General features: G+C 38.1%; 1 protein-coding gene across 5 annotated transcripts in view; it reads right to left on the minus strand.

Annotated features, from left to right (window-relative positions):
• The window catches only part of myo1b (myosin IB), a 312,780-nt gene that overhangs the window by 204,886 nt on the left and 91,990 nt on the right, over positions 1 to 15,904 (minus strand). The gene's annotated exons all lie outside the window — the stretch shown is intronic.

The raw sequence follows: 15,904 nt of genomic DNA on the forward strand, positions 1-15,904 counted from the left end.
ATACTCACCACCCTCTGACTGAAAATCCTAAGGTTCCCCTTAAAAATTTCACCTTTCATCCTTAACCAGTGTCGTCTCATTCTTGTTCACCCAACCTCAGTTGAAAAAGCCTGTTTGCATTTACCCGATCTATACCCTTCATAATTTGAATCTCTCTCTCAAATCTCCACTTATTCTCTGACAATCCAGAAATAAAGCCCCAACCAATTCTAACCATGCTGATAGAATTGTCCAGGTATACAAAGAGTGAAGGAGACAACATCTGACATCATATCCAACCAGGTAGTCGTGGAAGAGACCACAGAATCATATATTTAAAAACCATGGAAATGGGTAATGTTTCCATTGTTGTCACGTAATACTACATTTAGAATGTAACATACATGAATTTTTGAAAATATCTTTTGTCTACTGTAAGGCAGACAGAGTTGTCACTTTGTCCAGTACCCCTCACAAAAACCTACAGCACCTGGTGTTCCTCAGTTGTCTCCCCTCCAAGTACTGACCAGTCCTGAGCCTGCTTAGCTTCTGAGATCAGACAATCCCAGGTGTATGGTTCAGTGTTCCACCATGTCCATGCCCACTAGCAATAGCTATCGATACTAACCCAGTACTTACTCCATATCCTTCTATGCTTTGGCGATTCAAGTGCCCAAGAGGTCTGTCATCCAGAAGAGTGGTGGAGCCCCACATCTCAACACTGAGCACCTGCATTGTACACCTCAGACCACCCAGCAGTAACCCTCTATACATTAACTCAGTGGCCCATTCCACACCACACCGTGCAGCAAAGAGATCCCTTTTTCCATTTCATATTTGTGGCAACACTGTTGAGGGGCTAAACCTTCAACCCTGTTGCAAACACGGTGGCAGCAGTGAGGAGTACAGGGGTTCACACCAGGCTTTGAGTTCACCAATACTGTCAGTACTCCAGGTAAATAACATAAGGGGCCTATTGAGCATGGGTTCCATTGCCACTCTTTTACAGGGAATTCGTCTGGAGCACTAAGGGAGGTACTAGTGTGCTTATTCTCTCATCTGAAGTAACTCTGTTACATCCTTCTGGAACAAACATTCAGAGGAGCAATGCATGAAAGAGTGATCATATGCTGTAAATTGCATTCGATTATTTATATATATATATATATATATACACTTCAGTATCCTCAGCTTCTGGGACAGTGATCAAATACTTCCTGGGCAGTTTGAAGGATCCATGGTTAATGGACCAATCCCTGATTCATCATCTTGAGATTCCCATTGATCCTATGCTTCTACTGTTTACTATAATATATAACTTCCATTCCCCAACCTCAGGATCTTGCACAATGAATTGCACATACCTGAGAAATGTGGTCACTCCTGTATTGTAGGAAATACCACATCTAATCTGAGTGTCACAACATCTTACAAAGAATGTGACAATAACCAGGTGAATACTTTAGCTAAATAAAAGCAGAGCCTGCTTTATATGCAACATAAATGAGTTAATGCCTCAGATATGGTTTCCTTCCGTAGATGTTGCTTGATCTGTTGAGTGCTTCCAACTTTTCTACTTTCTTTTCAAATTTATGGCATTTGTCATTTTTTAAAATCCATTTTAGTGGTCTTGGTAGAGATAAATACTACCCAGGACACTGTATGAACTTTCCTGTTTGCTCATTCACGTCACCTGAGAGTCAGACTCAATTTGACTTCTCATGAGGCAGATTAGAATCTCTCAACACAACGTTAGCACAGAAACCTTGATTTTGTTCTGAATCTCCACAATGAGACTTAAACACAGATCCCACTCGCTCACAAGTAAGGCTCTTTGTTGTCTACTAAACCGCAGATAATATACTGTATATCAGCAAAAGCAGTTATTCTATATTATTTAATCTTTTCACAGGTTGTCCCACATCACATGATAAAAAAAATTCTAAGCAGATAAAATGCCAAAATAAATATATAAATATTTTGCAATTATTTACTCAATTACAGGATACTGTTCATCAATCTCATAGCCTGCAGGAAAAGCTACTTCCCAGCCTAACAGTCCTGATTTTGATGTTCCTATACCTCATTCTTGATGGTAATGAGTCAAATATGCTGTGTGCTAGATGGAAAGGGTCTTCTCTAATTCTTTGGGCCCTATTTAACCAATGCTTCTTGCTTATGTCATTAACAGAGGAAAGGTCATTAATATAGGACTCACAGTTGTGCTCCAAAAAAAAGTTATCAAGGTGGGGGCCGGTAGCCTTGTTCTCCTCAACCTCATTAAGGAAGTGCAGTAGTCCTTCATTTCCCTTTGGTTCAGATGCAGCCACAGGTAATACAGTTTATTTTCCAAATTGATTTTACATCTGCAAGTAAAATCATTTGGAGCATGGGCCTGGATGGTATTGCTTTGAATCTTAGACAAATGCTGACATGCTGACCGCTCTTCTATTTCCTCGAGTACCATTTCCGATTACCTCGTCCCTGAGTTTCAGTTGTCAGTTTCAGCCTGGTGTTAAGGCTCGCTGCCTTCATTAAATCAGATTTGCACAGTACTTTCATGCCCTGGTCCTCTAGCTTGGTAAACCTGCAGATTTTAAACTGAAGGATTTATGGAGAACCAAAGTTGCAGAGTTTAAGATTCTTCCTGGAAGGGACGCCACTTTTGAGGATGTTGTACAATTTTTGGAATGACATGTGCATGTTAACACTGTATCAGTATTTGGAAGTATTAAGGATACTTCAATAGTTCCTAAAGATGTAAAGAAATCTAAGTCACTGTCTTAACAGAAACCAAAGGGAAGTACCTTTGTTACTGCTGTGTCAGATACAAACACAGGAAAGAACAAGGAAACAAGGGAGAAAGAAGTTCAGACTGTTCAGGAAAGCTGTTTGTATTGCAAAGATAAGCATGCTTTAGATAGATATTCATGATTGGAGAAAAAGTTGCATGACGAGAAATTAACTTTTTTAAAGAAGAACGGATTATGTTTTGGCTGCTTATGTAAAGGACACATTAGCAAAACTTGTAATAAGTGACTCAGTTGTGATATATGCAGTTTAAAACATCCCAAATTACTGCAAACTCAATGAAGTAAAGTTGAGAAGGAAGTCAAACAATCTGAATCCAAGACTAAAGACACAGTCAGAGAGGAAGCTTCAGCTTCGGATCAGACAAATAGTTTTACTGGGGCTAGTGACAATGCTCTCTCAATAGTTAAAACCAAAAAAGGGAGCTTCATACTGAAGACCTCTGCATTTCTTGATCCAGGAAGTATCGCATCATTTAGTACTGTTGAATTGATGAATAAACTTAATCTTCATGGAAAAATATCACAGATCTTATTAAAGACAATGAATGATGAAAAGAACATTGAAATTAATATAGTTTCAGGTTTAGTGATTGCTGGATTGAGTAGCAATGAATTCTGCGATCTTCCAAGTGTATATACTAGAAGACTATGCCTGTGAATAAGGAGAATATTCCACATCAGGTTGATATCAAACAGTGGGATCATCTAAAAGATGTTTACTTACCTAAGATTGAGATGTTAATTGGATTAAATGTACCAAAAAGCTCTCAAACCTCTAGAAGTAATAAGGAGTCTTATGCTGTGAGAACATTGATTGGATGGCTGATTAATGGACCATTAGGAGGAAAAATGAATAATGATCAGGAGACATTGAATGTGAATGTCAACAAATTTTCTGTTGTGTAACTTAATAATCTATGGGAACAACAGTTTAAAATTGATTTTGCTGGATGTCTCACAGATATTTGAGAACCTTCAGAGGAGGATAAGCAGTTTCTGGATTTAGTTTCAAATTCTGTGAAAAATGTTGATGGTCAATACTGTATAGCATTACCTTTGGGGGAGAAAAGGGAAATTTGTATGCCAGATAACAAAAGAAATGCAGAATAGCATATGTTGAATTTAAAGAGAAAATTCAGGAGAAAATTATTCTTTTCATTTGGAATATACAAATGTCATGTTGGCAATGATAACCAAGGGTTATGTAGAAAAGGTATCAGAAGCTATCTGGGAACGTGAAGATGATTTTTAAAAATGGTATTTGCCTCATCATTGAGTTATACATCCACAAAGAAGAGAAACCGCGTAGTATTTGATTGTGGAGCATCATTTCAAGGTGTTTAATTGAATTCTACAAGGTCCAGACTTAACTAATGCTTTAATAGGTGTTCTGATAAGATTTTACAAAGAGCCTATTGTAATTGCTGCAGATATTGAAGCAATGTTTCATCAAACAAAAGTACCATCAGAACATTGTGATTTTTTTACGATTGTTATGGTGGCCTAATGGCGATTACAGTAAAAATATGATTGAATACAGAATGACAGTTCATCTATTTGGAGCAACTTCATCACCAAGTTGTGAAAATTTTGCTCTCAGGAAATTTGCTGAAGATATTGAAGAGCAACTTAGTTCTCAAACTACAAACATCATCAGAAATAATTTCTACACTGATAATTGTTTCACTTGTGGTTTCCGAAAAAGCAGCAATAGATCTTTATCAAAAGTTAAAGGAGATCTGTAATAAAGGAGATTTCTTCCTTATGAAATAGATTAGCAACAATTGAGATGTGTTTGCTGTTATTCCTGAAGGAGAAAGAGCAAAGGAGATAAAACATCTCGACTTGGATTGTGATGTTTTACCTGTCGAAAGATTTCTAGGGGTGCAATGGTGTGTTCAATCTGACGTTTTCAAATTCAAGATTGTTTTGAAAGAACGACCTTTAACAAGAGGTATTCTTTCAATCCTAAGATCAATATATTATCCTTTGGGAATATTGGCACTAGTAGTATTAATAGCCAATAAAATTCTGCAAGAATTGTGCAGAAGAAAATTTGGATGGGATGAAACTAAACCAGATTCCATCGCACAAGATTGAATAAATTGGATTGAGTGTCTTAAAATGTTAGAAAATTTTGAAATCAACAGATGTTTTAAACCAACAGATTTTGGAATTGCCACAGCTGCTCAGTTACACCACTTTACTGATGCAAGAGAAGGTGGATTTGGTCCTGTCAGTTATTTAGTACTATGAAATAACCAAGAGCCAGTACATTATGGATTTGTAATGGGAAAAGCCAGAGTGTCTACATTAAAGCCAGTCTCCATACCTTGAATGGAATTGACTGCTGCTACTATGGTGAGCAGAATGGACACTATGTTAAGAAAAGAATTCCAGATGGAATTAGCAGACTCTATGTTTTGGACTGATTCTGCTTAAATACATTACTAACAAAACCATGAGGTTTTGCACCTTTGTGACTAACAGATATGTTGAAATAGAGGATAATGCAGCTGATATGGCTTCACTAGGATCAAAGGTTCAATCCTTTCTGAAAAGAGCCAACACTTGGGTGATCGGTCCTCAATTTCTTTCACAGTCTCTAGAAGAAAGACCTTAAAATCTAGAAGAGTTAAAAGAAATTTCAATGGAGGATCCAGAAATTCAAAACACTAATGTAAATACTATTCAAATATCTAATGACAATGATCCAATTATTCAATTAATTTCCTATCATTCTTCATGGTTTCATTTGAAAAAGGCTGTAGCATGGATTCTTAGGTTAAAAACTATGCTTTTGAAGAATTTGAAGTATCGAAAGAGCTGTTACCTAACAGTTGATGAGTTGGCAAATGCTGAATTGGAGATCATTCGTTTTTGTCAGAAAAGGGCGTTTGATAATGAGATATCAAAATTGAAGAAGAGTCTATATGTTACAAAAACAAGTCCTGTTTACAAGTTAAATCCTCTTCTTATAAATGATGTATTGAGAGTAGGAAGAAGATGGAAAAAGAAATAATCCCAGAAGAAGTGAAATATCCAATTATATTAGTTAAGGAATTTCATATTTCTGAATTGATTGTTTGACATATACATGAGAAAAGAGGTCATGGTGGTTGTAAGCACATGTTATCAGAAATGCACCAGAAATATTGGATACTTGGTGCTTCGACGTTGATCAAAAGAATTATATCAAAATGTGTTAATTGTTGACTTCCAAATGCTAAACCTGGACAACAACAAATGGCAGATTTTCCACAGGACAGAGTTTCACCTGATGAACTCCCATTTGCAGATTTATTTTGTAAAAGATGGATTAAAGAATACCTTTCATTATTGCAAGAAAGACAAAAACTGGTCTAAAGCTAAACACAATTTTGTATGCGGAGACATTATAATAATCATGGATGATTCTTCAACAAGAGATTTTTGTGGACACAGTTCCACACACGAAAGGTTTTGTTCGGCAAGGGCGGATTAAAACCAAAATAGGCCTATTACTAAAATCCGTCTTTTACAGGAAGCTGAAAGTTTTGATTTATACTTATTATATTTACTTTGTATATCAGTAATAGTAATTATATATTAGCCATTAATGTCTATTATAATAATTAAGGGCCAGAATGTAAAGGTTAAAACCTTGTGTTTTTAAACTCTTAGTTAATTTTTTCCTGTCCCTTCGAGAGAACTATTGTTTGTAGTGCTACCATGGTGACTATAATGGAACATGTCATAATATCTGCCCAGCCACTAATGGCTTGGCCTATCATTCAACCAGATATGAAGGAAGTGTGAGCAAGAGAATTGTTTTCTTTCAATTTGCATCTCTTTAAATACCTCTATGTATATCTCTTTAAGGTAGTATCTCTACATATCTTTGTATCATTATATGGTAAATGCTTTGTTATTCATCGTTATGAAAGTCTTAATGCGAAGCTATACAAAATGTTTATCCATTTTATCAACAAATTAAAACTACATAAAATAACAGCCACAGAGTTTGATTTGTTGGATTAAAGAGATCTAAATTCAGAATATCGCAGCTTACGCTTTGGAAGATAATACTTCAAAATTAGGATACGTTAGAAGAAGGAAAGTGTCATCAAAAAGGACAGCCCATCTAAGAATTCATCCTACCAAGATGTTTCATTCATTTGGATTTTTTTCATGTTCAGGATTGATAATGATGGTAATTTTAGGATTTTTCAGATTTGAGATTTGTCAGAGTACATACATGACATTACATGCAACCTTGAGAATCCTCTTTCCTGCTGGTGCAGCAGAAATACCCCTAACTGGTAGTGCAAAAAATCATTGTACACAGCGCAAACATGTAAACAAATAAAAGAACAGTAAATAGATAACGAATGTAAATAAACTGACTGCAATACAGAAAGAACAAAAGAAAATCAGCAAAGAGCACAAGTAAGAGTCCTTAAATGAGTCCCGGATTGAATTTGTTGTTGAGGAGTCTAACACAACCATAATTTGAACAACTTTGGAACATCACCTTTCATTCAACCAGATATGAAGGAAGTGTGAGCGAGAATTGTTTTCTTTCAATTTGTATCTCTTTAAATACCTCTATGTATATCTCTTTAAGATAGTATAAGAGAGTCTTTCTTATTCTGTTATCCTGTGAAACACAGTGCTAAATAACCTATTAATCATTTTTTAGTACAGCACTATTCATGACAAAAATAACTGAAAAGATCTGTTTGGTAGGCAAACATGGAATTTAAAGAGAACACAAATACATCTAAAGAACAATCTGATCAAGTTATAATCCATTCCTTTCAAAATAAAATCCTGGACAAATTCACCAGGTTGGGCAGCATCTGTGGAAAAAGAAACATTGAACATGCCTGGTCTGCAACCTTTTCTCAGAACTATCTTTCTTAAATAGTGTTATTGAGAAAAGAGTTCAAAGTTCATGCTGCTAGAATATGGATGAATATTGAATGGTTTAATCTAGGAAGACACTTGATTTACAAGGAAATCAATTAGATTTAATAAGGCGTTTCAAATCTAGGAAGACACTTGATTTACAAGGAAATCAATTAGATTTAATAAGGCATTTCAAATGTGTTGAAGGAAAGAACTACTGATGAGAAACAAAGATATAACCACCACAACAATAAAAACTAAAAGATTAAGAAAACTGAATATTGAAAGGATTTGTGGATTTAAAATAAACAAGAGTTTAAAGTAATTACAAGACTGTGATCTCATTTTCTATCTACAGCTTTCCCTGAAAATGGAATATTGTCACAGTTTCTGGCACCAATACATTTATACTTGAATGGACCAATGTATTTTGTTGCTTATAAAATTTTACAATCAAGTTAACATACATGTATGCTGGTAGATACGTCACAAATACAAGTTATCACAAAAAAAATACTGATTTTTAATTATTCCCTACATCTGCATTTATTGCTGCAACATTTATACTTCCAAAATCAAGTCCCCAGATGAGATTGTTCTCCTTGGGAATTCCTTGCTTACTGTGTGCTCTCTGTGTACTTATTCAATTACTGTTCTTGCTTCCTCAGATTTGTAGCTAAGCTTACCAAATGATTACTGACCTTCAAACAGAGAATAAACAAACAGCAAGAGAGCATTGTCAAAACATCCTAAACATACTCTATGCATTGGACAACTTTAAGGAGAACTAGCCACGTAATATAAATCAGATAGGACCAGATTCAACCACCAGCAACTGAGGTCAGGGAATGGACGTTTTTGTATCCACTGTTGGTAATGGCAAAGATAAATAACATTGTCCTATATCTTCTCAATAATTGTTGTCTTCTAGAGGAAGATCACATGATATCGCTATCTGAGAAAAAATTTTGAACAGAAGAAATTTGTCCAGGCCGACATAAAATGTGATAAAATAAATAAATCAACTTACCTTCAAAAGATGTTAACTTTTTATCAACTGATCCTGACTGAAGGACATATCATTGCACTTGAAGTTCAGCAAGGGAAAGTTTAGGTTGAATGTGAATGATCTATCCATCCAGTCATTCATAAAATGTTACCGCTATCATGCTGAAGTTCCTGGCATGTACTTTACAAGGAAAGGATTGTTGTCCTTTGGGAAATAGACTTTGGGACAAGTCAAATGGTTTCTGTTTATGTAATCCTTCTGAGAACACTATAAATTCAAAAGTTTATTCTTGGCAGCTCTCAAGTTTGTTCTTGGATAAAAATCCCACAATGTTCTAGGACAGGAATGGAGCAGTATCAAGACAATAATCTGCCAAATAAATCTTTGCCTTAATGAACATGACTCTACAGGATGGCGTCAATGGCAGTGGACCAGTTGAGGGGCTGAGGGACCCACACAGGCTGCTGGAGACTGGATCATGGGAAGCAGGTATCGAAACCAGATTTCCAGAAGGTGCTGAGGGCAAGAAGGGCTCTCGAAGGGCCTTAGGCACTGAGGGCTTCCTGATTGTGTCAGACGTATGGATCTGGCGCTCTAGATCAAACAGCTGCGGGGGCTACAGCAGTGCTGGAGGTGAATCCACGGACACTCAGTGACTCTTTTGCTTCTCTTTCTCTTTTTGTTGGGGGTGCCAGGGCAACACTAGCGGAGACTCTTTACCTTTATGGCAAGCAGAAGTCAGTTTTGTGTAATATTGCATGTTCTGTATTATTACAATAAAGGATTTTTAAATCTTGAAATTTCTCTGAAGTTATTATTCAATGAAAGACAGTCTTCCTAAAATAATGCAAACTAGAACGGGAAATTATCATTCCCCATTCCCAGTCTGGTTATTCATCACAGATGTAATATATTTCAATTCTATTCCATTCATGTCTTAATGAAACATTGCGAGTGCTCTTTGTTAGGTTTCCTGGATTTTGCTATGCAACATGATAATGAAAATGTCACAGATATAACAAGAAAACTTTAAATAAGGAAATTGCCACAAATGATTTTCAGATCATCTGGAAACCACCATTCAAGAGGAATTGGAATAAACCTAATTTTGAACTAAAACCAGTGCAAAATAATGTCATCTGAAAATGCACAGTGCAAACATGCACAAGCATCTTTTCAAGAGGAGTATCAGTTGAGAGCTGTTGCTGCACCACTGATCCTCACCTTGGATGCTGAATGTTTACAGTCTGCACGTTCTTCCTGATACCGCATGGGGTTCCTTTCCATCCGTCCAGTTTCCCGCAGCTCAAAGATATGCCAGGTTAATTGACCTCTGAATGGCCCAAGTGCAATTAGACAACAGGAGAATTGGGGGAGAATTAATGGGCTTATGAGTGGGAATAGGTTGCAGGGAAATAAGTGGGGGAATAGGATGCAAGGATGTAGTCTGGGAGGTGGCACTGACTTAATGGGCTGGTGGCCTGATTTTATGTTATAAGAAAATATAAAAGAAATATCCTTTTGGTAGTTCCTCTAATTGACAAGCCAAATTATTGATATTGCTTATGGAATAGCTGGAATAGAGTTAGTTAGAATAATAATAAAAATAAAATGAACAATATTGTACTGTGGAATAAGAAAAGAATTGCAAGGGAATGAATTGAAGAGCATAAAGAGACAACAATTCCCTATTGCTAATGCGTTACTTATCTGTAGAAAATTAAGTGTTTTATAGCCACACGCTACCTGAAAGAAGATGCACACATAGTGTCGTCAGGTTAAGCTCTGAGTTTTATTCGGGCTCAGGGCCAACTTTTATACTTGCACTGTTCCCACCATGGCCCCCCTTAGCAGATGTCACAACATGCATAACAAAAATGGGTTTCCTATGCACGGGTACTTTCCTGCATAACAATGCCCTTCTTCTCCATGCGCTCTCCGTCTGTTCACCCGCCGGTTCACAAGTTGGGGCGATTGCTGCTGCGCGAGCTGCTGGCCTTTGGTTGCGCTCGCCGCCCGGATCGCCAGCTTGATTGCCGCAGCAGCAGGCTGCCACAGAGTGATGTTGGTTGCAAACAGAACGTTATGACAAAAGTGCACCCAACCCACCCCAATTTTATCTGAAGACTCTAGTTTCAATTATGTATTAACCATTGTTTCGATTACAATGCTGGATCCTTGACTTCCTCCTTGGAAGATCACAGTCAGTGAGGATCAATAATAACTTCTCCTCCTCACCGACAGTCAACATAGGCGCACCCCAAGGATGCATGCATAGTCCACCACTCTATACCCATAACTGTGGGGCTAGGCACAATTCAAAGCAATCTACAAATATGATGCCATGGTTATCGTCAGAATCACAGATGGCAATGAGGAAGTGTACAAGAATGAGATAGATCAGCTAGTTGAGTGGTGGCACAACAACAACCTGCACTCAATGTCAGTAAAACTGAGGAATTGATTGTGGCCTTCAGGAAGGGGAAGCCAGGAAAACATATTGAGGTGCCAGCAGTGGAAAGGGTAAAAGAAAAATCAAATTCCTGGGTATCAACATCTCTGAAGACCAATCCTAGAGCTATAATGTTGCTGCAATCATGAAGAAATATGAGGAGATTGCGTATGTCACCGAAGATGCTTGCAAATTTCTACAGGTGTACCATGGAAAGCATTCTTACTGGTTGCATCACTGTCGGATATACAGAGGACAGAAACAGGCTGCAAAGGGTTGTGAACTCAGCCAGTGCCATCAGTGGCAATAGTCTTCACTCCATTAAGGTTATCTTTAAGAGGCAGTGCCTGAAGAAAGCAGCTTCTATCATCAAGGATCCTCATCACCCAAGCCATGCCATCAGGAAGGTGGTACAGGAACCTGAGGACACATGTTCAACATTACTAAAACAGCTTCTTTCCCTCCGCCATCAGATTTCTGAATGGGCAACGAACCCTTGGGCACTACCTCACTTTTTTCTATTTTCCACTATTTATTTTTTAAATCTTGCATTTGCGGAATTGCAATTTATAATTATTTTGCACCCTATTCAGCACAATACTGCTGCCACAAAACAACAAATTTCATGACATATTTATGACAATAAACCTGATTCTGATATCTATTCTAACTATGGACAATGCCGTAGAGACTTTTGGATAATCTTTAACTTTGCATAGTGATGTTACTGAAAGAAACTTAAGACCATTTCATGTCAGGCCTCCACCTGGAGGTCGGCTACAAGAGCGGATCAAAATCTTAAAATTTATTTTTCAGACAGCAGCCCTAAAAGGCTGCTCCAGCATCCCATTCATATTAAGTGGCACCTCGTAGAGCCCTCCGGATTGATGGAGGCAGGGCGACTGGTCATAAATGTACGACAGAGCAATGGCCATCTTCCCTACCCATTATTGCCCACACAGCTGGAACAGCTCTGTGGTTCCCAGAACAGTTCCAGCTGCATGGGGGATTATGGGTAGGGAAGACAGCCATTGGTCTGCCGCATTTTGAGCCACAGAGAGAGGCCCCAAAGACCGAAGCAGCCCAGTGAGGCTGCCACAGCCTGCAGCTCTAACGGCTCCTGCTGCCCCTCCAACTCCTGCCTACTGCCCCTGCCTTGAGGGGGTCATCATGGAGGGTGAGAGGTGAGTGGGGAGATGGGTCGCGGGCTGAATTCCTAACCAGCCTCCTGCAGCAGCTGTACATTCAGGTCAGGGGATGAAGAGCAGCACTCCACCAATTATCCTTCCCTGAAAAGGGTTGGAATCGATGCCTCGGAGCTGGCCATGGCACATTCAGAAAGGTACTTCCTTGGGCATAAGGGCCAAGAACCTCCACCTTAACAGACGGGTGTTTTCCCTGCTTGAAAATGCCTTTAAAGAAGTTTTTTTTAAAACACAAATAACCCTTCTTTAATTCTTTCAATTGTTTTACAAACAATGAAGTATTGTTACTAATGTAAGATAATAACCATTGCTTCTAGTGTCATTGGTTGAAGGACTAAGTATGACCAGGACATTATAAGGACATACCTGCTCTTCTTCAAAGAGCACCAATACTTTTTTTTAACATTCATCTAAGGCTCCATCTGAGGCCACACCTGAAAGGGCATCAGTTGTGACATTGCTGCACCTTCATTCTGTATTCAGACAATTGATCATCTCTGAAGTGATCATCATCTATGTCCTAACCCTTTCAGTTTGCATTTGAAAGTGCTGCCTATTGAGTAACAAATGAATCACGAACACCTCTGCATGTTCTACTTTCACCGGAAATAGCTGATGACGACGACACATTCACACCCACAAACAGGAACATGTTGTGACAAATGAGGTGCAAGTTATTGTACAACCAGCAAATTAATCCTGATCAAGTAATTATTTACAACTAATTTAGAAACATCATTATGAATCTTATCAGTGCCTTGGATTCTGTGGATTCAGAGCCATTTTTATAGAACTTGTGCAAATGCAGACATTTTGAAGGATTGTGCAAATGCACCACGACATCCACTTCAAATACACAATTTACCCCTTGCAGCGGCTCGCCCTCTGCCTCCCTATTTCTCCTGCCAAATCACAATCTTCAGCCTGATTTGTCTCTATGGCCCAACATAATATTCAAGGGCCCCATCTCCCTGCTAACCTCATCCACCAATCATTCCCAACTCCTTCCTTGGGACTGCTTGCTTAATCTGCTCACACCATGACATGGACCCTCTTTCTACCACATTTCCTCTGCTTGCTTGAGAGGCAAGTGGTCAGAGGAAAGGTATTTGTCAAGTGTGTATATAAAGCACAATATAATTTTGTGGAAGCAGGCCTTTATTGGCTCATAATGCTCTATCTATTCAATAAACCTTGCTAGGCAACAAATAGCTCAAGTACAATAGTGCAGTTCATCATGGTTCAGCTCAAATCATCTGTTTAAATGTTAGTTTTCCTGGCAGATGCAAGTTATGGACATAGGTCATCATGTTGAAATAGGATGAATAACAATACCACCCCTCGGGTTTCAGCCAAAGAAGAGCAAAAGCATTTATTGTTGTCAGGCTTGATATAGACAAACAGGTGACTGGTGTCATGACATCTGGAGTACGTACTACCTCATGACATTCACTTTGAGTAGGCCAGGGCTTCTCCATAGACCTATGGGTGCTGCTGAGTCTCTATGCCTCGTGGCTGCAGTGGCTAGTTGCCAGTAGATAGGAGCCTGTTGGGTCTAGCTATCATGACTTTGGAACTGTTAGAGTTGGTTCTGCCCAATCCCCCCAGTGTACCACTACCGTAGATAATATAGTAATTAACAGACTATTTTTTTCCATTCAGACCAATATTAAACTATAATTTGAATCTTAACATCGTGATCACAATTAAAAGACTGTAAATTCATTTGTCACATTGTGCTGGTAGAGTGAGAAGGGTCGTTCTTCTGCAAGCAGTTTAACAGGCCAATTCTAACATTCACACAACAGAATGAATTTAAACAAGAGCACAATTACTTAATATAATTGCGATGGAAAAATTATCAACTGGTACAAAACAAGGACAGCATGAAGCACCATTGTGGGGTTAATTTGGGAGCCTGATGGCTGTGGGGAAGATGTGATTTCACACCTTCGGGGGAGACGAAAGCGTACCTGGAATGTGATACACCTTTTATTAGGTCACCTCCCTTTCCAGAGCAGTGGGTGATGTAGGATCTGTCCGTGATGGAGAGGAATTTTTGCTTATTTTACAAGGCATGAATCAGCTCATAATAAAAAGTGAATAAAATGGACGAAATTTTAAAACAGTAGAGTGCTATTGTAGGCTTAGTAATAAAAGTGGATGAAATAATAAAATAACATTGCTGGCCCAAATTTCCACAAGCTTCTCCTGATCTCCCACTGTGATCTGAGAGTTGATCGTTTGTGGTCTTAATATTATTTATCTGGGGTTTCTGCCAATCTAATTCCAGATGATTTAGATTTAAATTTAAAGCATCTTTCTCCACATTAAGAATGACAAATACCTAACCGTCTGTTTGAGTTTATTGAATGATCTGTTTTTTCGCATGCACAAATATATCACATCATAAGATGAAAGGTCAGCTCTTGTGCTTGAAATCTAACATTGATTAACACCATTTCATTTTTAACAGTTTTATGTATTGAAAAGTCACTTTAAAAAAGTCTCTGATAAGTTGAAAACCAAATGGCATAAAATTTGTGTGCAGGCAGATATTATGGTGGCAAGGATTAAGACTAGTTCCAGTCCTCTCCTCAATCCCTGAATCAATCTGGTGTGAGTAAAAATATTGACACAGTATTAGCTTCAACTATGTTGAATGACAAGTCACTTTTAAGCAATAAATACACTTGTTCAAATGATGCAAGCAGTGAGCAGGACCCCAAGTGGCTTTAACACACTGAAATCAAGGCAGAAGCATTAACAAGCCTCGCTGGTTCATGAATCTAATTGATTCAGTCAATGGTTATAGTTAGGCACGCCACGTCAATTCATTGGCTTAGTTGTAAATATGCCCCTGTACAAACCACAACTACCTTCATTCCCAAGTTAAGAACACACACACGATCATTTCCAAATTATAACTTGCTGCTCACATCTACGTTGTGAGATGCACATTAGTACTTTGTAGTTTATAGCATAGAGTCAAAAGAGCAGTATAGCCCTGTTGGTTGACAAAGAACGGTGGGCTGCAATGAGGTTCTCAGGATGCTAAGAACACAGGGAAGAAAAATATTCTGCCAAGGAGGACAACATTCTAAAGTGACAAAAGGCTTAAGAGCAGCTTAGAAGTCATGCATGTTATCATTTTTGAGATGCCAAGACCTGCTGATTCTTGAAAACTGAAATGAGAAAATACAAGAGATATTCAAGTCAGGCAGCATCTGCAGATTTGTAGATCAAACAAAGGGTCCCTAACTTAAAACAAATATTGCAAATCACTGAAGTGCAGGAGAAACTCAGCAGGCCATGCAGCATCTTTTGTGTATGGCACCACAACAACAGTGCTTGCTGACTTTCCAGCTTAATCTCCACAAATATTGCCTGACCTGGGTATCTCCAGCAATTTCTATTCCAATTTTATTTATATTGAAACTGCAAGAACATCAGCAACATGTAAATGACAAAGTAACCAATCATCTCTTAAATAATATATTCCTACAAAAGTAATTTTTAAGGAAGTCTAATAATGTATGCATGTAACACTTCACTT

This window comes from Narcine bancroftii, chromosome 4, assembly GCF_036971445.1.
Source record: "Narcine bancroftii isolate sNarBan1 chromosome 4, sNarBan1.hap1, whole genome shotgun sequence".
Classification (NCBI taxonomy): domain Eukaryota; kingdom Metazoa; phylum Chordata; class Chondrichthyes; order Torpediniformes; family Narcinidae; genus Narcine; species Narcine bancroftii.